The sequence below is a fragment of the Coenobita brevimanus genome, chromosome 79 (genome assembly GCF_032717465.1).
Source record: "Coenobita brevimanus isolate Jiangsu-jjx chromosome 79, ASM3271746v2, whole genome shotgun sequence".
Taxonomy (NCBI): Eukaryota; Metazoa; Arthropoda; class Malacostraca; order Decapoda; family Coenobitidae; genus Coenobita; species Coenobita brevimanus.
The window spans coordinates 25979859-25987215 of NC_137032.1; the positions used below are offsets into that span (position 1 = coordinate 25979859).

Consider the following 7357-nt stretch of genomic DNA (forward strand, 5'->3'; position numbering starts at 1 on the left):
TTCTCAGTGTTTCTTACTCTCTGAGTTTGTTTACTAACTACATGTCAGTAAACACACACACACACACACACACACACACACACACACACACACACGACCTAACCTTTCAGTGCTGGTATTGGTCATGCCGCATTATCTACTGTAAGACGTGGATGATTTTTCGGATTATTTTTTCGCCACTTCCAATAGTCTGTACACTAGATGACAAGCCATGGTTTTCTGTAGCCCAGGCAATAATTTGCTAAGTTGGTAGCAACCATAATGTCAGATGGACGACTCATATTTTGGTGGTATAAGGTGTACCAACAGGATGTGGATGATAATGATTTTCATCCTAGTGGTGGCTGCATCTTTTGCTCACTTAATGCCACTACCGGGAAATGAACTAGTTATTCTTGCCTTAAAAGTTTGAACTGAGCAGGTTATCTCCCGATTCCCACTCTCCTAATGACTATATACAGGGTTCAAAGAAGTAGCACTTTGAGGGTACAACACCCGTGCGGTACAGTCAGTATAAATGCCCCTTGATACGATCAGTCAGCATTTGTAGTGTTGCAGTATGGTAATAAGATACGCTGGGAAATAATCATGTAGGTCACGAAGAAGTGCTTTACATAGCTTCTGATCTGTGCATAACGTGATCTGTTACCATGCCTGGAAACTGATGAGCACTGTGACTGGACATGCGAGGTCCTTCCTGATCATATGAAAGGGCCCTGATGGCGAAAAACTCTTTCTGTTTTGTGTCGTAGAGCTTTGACTCATAAACTCAAAATTTAATAATTTCATTGTTTCCAGACTTTCCACCAATTGTCCTAGTTTGGCTGAAATCTGATAAATAGTCTTTAAGGTGACCTGCAACCTTGACCTTTGACCTACTGTTCTGAAACTAAAATATTTTCATCCTTGTCTGACGTTAAACTCATACACAAAACTTAATCTGAACCGAATCAGGTTAAAGGGCAGAAACTTTGTTCAGTCCAATTGTACTCAAAACTGAAATACTTGATTCTTTCCTGTCTTTCAACCCTTCAACCAAGTATGATCAATGTACTGTTTGAGTCAGAAGCGTCTGAGCTGACGTTGCAGTTTACTTATGACCGATGTCATATTGTTGCCCAGAATAAATTACCTTTTCCTCTGCTGGTCCTCGATCATTACATCAAATACAGGGCACTTCCAACCAGTAACTTTCCACTGTGTTGACAACAGAAAAACAAATAGGGCAGAGGTGTTTAAAGACCTCTTAGAGTGAGCCTCGTAACCACCTTGCCACTGAGAGCCGAAAAGATGTGCAACCACCTCATGGAGTGGCGCTTCCTTTCAAATTCATACACCCCTGCCCATTACAGGAAGGCAGCAGTGAATTTAAAGTAAAGTGGATACGATGGTTTAAATAAATAAATAAATAAATAATGGGCCAAACACAGAACTCTTTCATAGTTTTGCGCGGAAGTGTAATGTTGGATAATGTGATATAATCCCTAGTTCTGAAATTGGTTGCAACTTCTTCCTCCATCTGCCATTTTTATTATAGTATCGCCCTACTTTAGCTAAGCCAGGTGACAGGGTTTTTGTCGGTGTGTGTGTGTGTGTGTGTGTGTGTGTGTGTGTGTGTGTGTGTGTTTCTTTTGCCAAAATATCTCGAAAAGTTGAAGACGAATTTTCATCAAAACTTCAGGAAAGAGCAACTACGCGGATGTGCAGAAGCCCATTACTTTTGGTGAAGATTTGATCAAAGACGACGGAATGCCAGCCACCATGTTTTTTTTTTTTTTTTTTTTTTTAATATAGATTGGCTTTATATTTTTGAAAGGTGGTGACTGAATTACAAAGAGTTCAGTGAATTTTTATCGCCTTCCTTTAGCAAGGTGAGGCGATACAGTTTTTGCCTGTATGAGCTTGTGTGTGTGTGTGTGTGTGTGTGTGTGTGTGTGTGTGTGTGTGTTGCCAAAATATCTCGTCTTCAAATTTAGTATGTACTGTAGGTAGCTCACACCTCAGCCAACAGCATATTCTGGTGGGCAATTAGCATTCGGCCCCCGAATGCCTTTGTTTCATTAAGCTTCGCCATGTAAATGGCGAAGCTTATTGTTTTTTTAATTATTATTACTTTTCTTTACACTTTTCTTCTTAGATCTTGATATTATACAGGACGGTACTCTAAGGTAACCTAAGTACTCTTGGTAAATGTAAATGACCTTGACCTAATTATGAAGGTCATATAATCATTTCTGGTGCAATAATTGCATATTTGAAACTGAAGTATCTCAGAAGCTAATTGAGATACAACTGTTTGGTGGAAAATTCTCCAACATGAAAGTTTACTGAGAATTTTGGCTGAATATTATGGCATTTAGCGTAGTGGAAGGCACCGAATTCAGATCTGCTCAGTGTTTTCTTAGTCGCACGTTTTAGAGAACCCACCCCCCAAAAAATGTAAAGCTGCAACTTGACAGATAAATAGCTGTGGCCCCTTTCATATGAAAGGAATATGGTTTCAGTTATGCATACAGTTAACCAGTTATTGAGACTAATGTAAAATGTACTCATGCGTTCTTCCACATCTTTGTCTTCAGATCTTATTGATAATACTCCTGAAGCTACATTAGGTTAATCTTAGTACATGTTCCAAATATAAATGACCTTGAACTACGTTTAAAGGTCTCAGACGTGTTTATGATGCAAAAATTTCTTACCTTATATACCATAAATAGTTGTGGCGAAGCTTCCTTATTGTAGTTACTCAGGAAGTGAATGGGTAACTAGTTTACATTGTGTTTCTGTTTTCGGTTTCATTCCAAATAGATCTCCGTACACACTCTCTCTCTCTCTCTCTCTCTCTCTCTCTCTCTCTCTCTCTCTCTCTCTCTCCCTGTGGTGTAGGCCTCATTATGGCTAAAATGGCGACCAGGAAACCCTCGTAAACACAAAATACTGACAACACCGCATTAACCTTAGAGCATGCACTGATATTTACCAAGGATCTTAACCAATTCACAGTTAAATGAGCCTCTTTATGAATTATCTTTATCATGCATCATAATAGTTTCTTTTTTTTTTCGGCTTCATATTTGCTCCAGTTTCATGGGTTAAGTATGGCAGCTGTATGAGTGAAGGCTATAATACGGTCATGCAGTCTTATACAGAATTTAAGCTTAATATAGTTCGTAAATATGAAACATGCCTGGCCCCAGGAGAGCTTTCAGACAAAATGAAAGCACTGAAACTTGCTCCCTACTTTTGCATGAAATTGAGATGCAGGATGGTAGCTTGCAATAAAGATGGTTGTACAGGATGGTGGCTTGCAATAAAGATGGTTGTACAGGATGGTGGCTTGCAATAAGAATGGTTGTACAGGATGGTGGCTTGCAATAAGAATGGTTGTACAGGATGGTGGCTTGCAATAATGAGGGTTGTACAGGATGGTGGCTTGCAATAAGGATGGTTGTACAGGATGGTGGTTTGCAATAAGAATAGTTGTACAGGAAGGTGGCTTGCAATAACGCTGGTTGTACAGGATGGTGGCTTGCATTAAGGATGGTTGCACAGGATGGCAACTTGCAAATAAGGTTGGTTGTACAGGATGGTGGCTTGCAACAAGACAGTTGTACACGGTGGCGCCTTGCAATAAGTATGCAATTAAGACGGTTGTCCAAGACGATGGCTTGCAATAAAAATGGTTGTAAAGGACGGTCATTCGTTGCAATAACTTTGGCAGAAGAGGCAAGAATGGTAATACAAACTGGTATCTCGCCATAAGCATGGAAATATTCTATAGTGGCACTTTGTAAGGACAGTGAAGGAAAATGGTAAGGATGATAGTACAGAACGGCGAGTAGCTGTAAAGATGGTAGTTAAGAATGGTGCGTACTTGTAAAGATGGTAGTGAAGAACGGTGAGCAGTATGTGCAGAAGTAATCTGGTACGGAGGAAATACCTGGTATATGCAGAAATAAACTGGTATGTAAAAACAGCAAAGAAGCTTCGAAACAGACACGACATATAAGGCCTGGGAGCTCCTAAACAGAAAAAAAAAAAAATAAGGAAATGAACTGATTTGGAAGAGAAATTCTATCGACAAGGAAGAGGTTGCCTTGTGAGCTCCTAAACAGGCAGGCCATATAAATCACTGATATGGGAGAGGTTGCCTTGATGCTCATGAACATACAAAACATAAAGGTATTAGATTGGGTGAGAGGGAAGGACAGGAAAGAGCTTACCGGTAATTTATTTATATCCGTAACGTTTCGGACTTTGCACTTCTGTACAGTCTGCCTCTGATGACGGGCTCTGAGTAGTACAAAACATTAGCGAATGAAGAAATTAAGTTTTCTTGTTTCCCCGTAGCACCAATTCCAACCCATCCTTGAAACTGAACCTGTTACATGAAGAATTTCTGCTGACGAACAAGAGGTTGCCTGGGAGCCTTTGAAACAAGTAATATTCAAATACACTTGTATGGTTGAGGTATTAGTGTTCTCTTTGGCAGAAAATACATCCCTAAGGAGACAATACATATAAAGAAAGTCACTGGTATGGAAGATGTTTCCCGGGAGCTTTCTAAACTGGGGAGAAATCAGGTCTGGGCGTGAGTGAATGGAACCTACAGCTTTACCTGCTGGGGTGCGAGCCAAATTCCACCCTCCCCGATACTCCCTTCTCAGGTCCTGGGGTTACAAGGGCAGACTGAGTACCTTAACCCTTCCACTGTCAACAATATATATATATATATATATATATATATATATATATATATATATATATCTATATATATATATATATATATATATATATATATATATATATTGTTACGGGACAGAGAAAGATAATGTACACTTTAAGTGAGAATACTAAGAATCACTACTGTCCCGTAAAGTTCCAGGTTCAAAACAAAAGAGTTAGGTAAAATTACAAGTTAAAGTTTAATGCTCAAACTAACAACAAAACATTCAGGACTCATAAGGATAATGTAATGGCAAAAAACAAGTTAAATATATAGTTAACTGCAATAGCCTCTATTAACACGAAATTAGCAAGTATTTCTTACTTACCACGTTGAGTACACCGCTTCCCGTCCGATCAGCGAAGTTAAGCAACGTTGGGTCTGGTTAGTACTTGGATGGGTGACCGCCTGGGAACACCAGATGCTGTTGGCATCCCTACGTGTCAAGTGGGGTTGGTGGAGGATTAGTGCCCCTCCCTGTAAAACAATTAATTCTAAGCCCTTGGCCACCCCGTCTGGGATACATGGCGTCTGGCAATGAATGAATGAAATGAAAAATTTATCTAAGTCAGCCCTGATAAAATGAGAAAGCCGGATAATACTCAGTGAATGCAAGATATTATTACAGATACAAAATATTATCAAAAATGACTGACACAAAAACACATGAATCACAAAAACCTCACTAGGCCCACGAATTAACACCTTATGCTACACAGTACAAGGAAAAAATGCAACAACAGTTATACTCAAACTACACAGCTGCTAGATGGCTGGAGACTTCCTGAGCACTCACAATAATAACAACTGTACAGGGGAAGACAGAGATGTGAGCAAAATGAGGAGTAGATCTAAGTGGCAAGTAATGTAGAGACTGAGCTCATTATATAGGGGCCGGCAGAGCTTGATACAACTTGTAAGAAGGACGCGCAAATGAAGCCAGAGGGAACAAAGAGTTGACACTCCTGCTCTGAACAACAGAAAGAACGACTTACTCTACTATAAGGGAGGAGGGGGGGAGTGAGGTAGAACACGCTCGTGATCAAACATGCAGCATACTGTACGTTAGAATTACACAAAGGATGATGAAATCATAGGCTATGTAACACCTCCCCACAAAGAAAAAGAAATTTACAAAGGAAATTTCTTATTACTCTAAAACAATCTGTCTAAAGTCTAGATAAGCAATCTGGAATAACATTTTCTTTCCCCTTGCCATGTTGTATGTCTAATGAATACTCCTAAAGAAGTAGACTCCATCTTGTCAATCTCTGATTTTTATATTTAAACTTACTAAGGAATTTCAGTGGGTTATGATCGGTATAAATGACTATGGGGTCAAAAGCTGAACACAAATAAAACGAAAAATGCTGTAAACCCAAAATCAAGGCCAAAAGCTCTTTCTCAATAGTTGAGTAGTTCTTTTGAGGTGGAGTGAACTTCTTACTGTAGTAGGATACAGGGTGTTCAATACCCTGATCATCCTCTTGCAGCAAAACAGCCCCAGCTCCTGTATCACTTGCATCAACAGCCATCTTAAAAGGCTTAGCAAAATTTGGAGTAGCGAGCACTGGCTGACTTAATAGGATAGCTTTAAGTTTGTTGAAAGAGGATTCACAGTTATCGGTACAGACAAATTTAACTCCCTTTTTCAGTAGGCCGGCAGAGCTTGATACAACTTGTAAGAAGGACGCGCAAATGAAGCCAGAGGGAACAAAGAGTTGACACTCCTGCTCTGAACAACAGAAAGAACGACTTACTCTACTATAAGGGAGGAGGGGGGGAGTGAGGTAGAACACGCTCGTGATCAAACATGCAGCATACTGTACGTTAGAATTACACAAAGGATGATGAAATCATAGGCTATGTAACACCTCCCCACAAAGAAAAAGAAATTTACAAAGGAAATTTCTTATTACTCTAAAACAATCTGTCTAAAGTCTAGATAAGCAATCTGGAATAACATTTTCTTTCCCCTTGCCATGTTGTATGTCTAATGAATACTCCTAAAGAAGTAGACTCCATCTTGTCAATCTCTGATTTTTATATTTAAACTTACTAAGGAATTTCAGTGGGTTATGATCGGTATAAATGACTATGGGGTCAAAAGCTGAACACAAATAAAACGAAAAATGCTGTAAACCCAAAATCAAGGCCAAAAGCTCTTTCTCAATAGTTGAGTAGTTCTTTTGAGGTGGAGTGAACTTCTTACTGTAGTAGGATACAGGGTGTTCAATACCCTGATCATCCTCTTGCAGCAAAACAGCCCCAGCTCCTGTATCACTTGCATCAACAGCCATCTTAAAAGGCTTAGCAAAATTTGGAGTAGCGAGCACTGGCTGACTTAATAGGATAGCTTTAAGTTTGTTGAAAGAGGATTCACAGTTATCGGTACAGACAAATTTAACTCCCTTTTTCAGTAGGTCTGTAAGTGGTGATACAAGAATTGAAAAGTTAAGAACAAATCTCCTGTAATAACTTACCATTCCCCAAAATCTTTGTAGCTCTTTCCTACTTTTAGGTCTGGGAAGATCACTTATAACCTGAACCTTAGCTCCTGGTGGTGCAACATGTCCATCACCAATTACGTACCCAAGGTACTGAACTTTAGCATGACCAAACTCACACTTT

General features: G+C 39.5%; 1 pseudogene; it reads left to right on the top strand.

Moving 5' to 3' along the window:
- Positions 1 to 5044: 5044 nt before the first annotated feature.
- LOC145409157 (5S ribosomal RNA) lies at positions 5045 to 5159 on the top strand (annotated as a pseudogene).
- The last annotated feature ends 2198 nt before the right edge of the window (positions 5160 to 7357 follow it).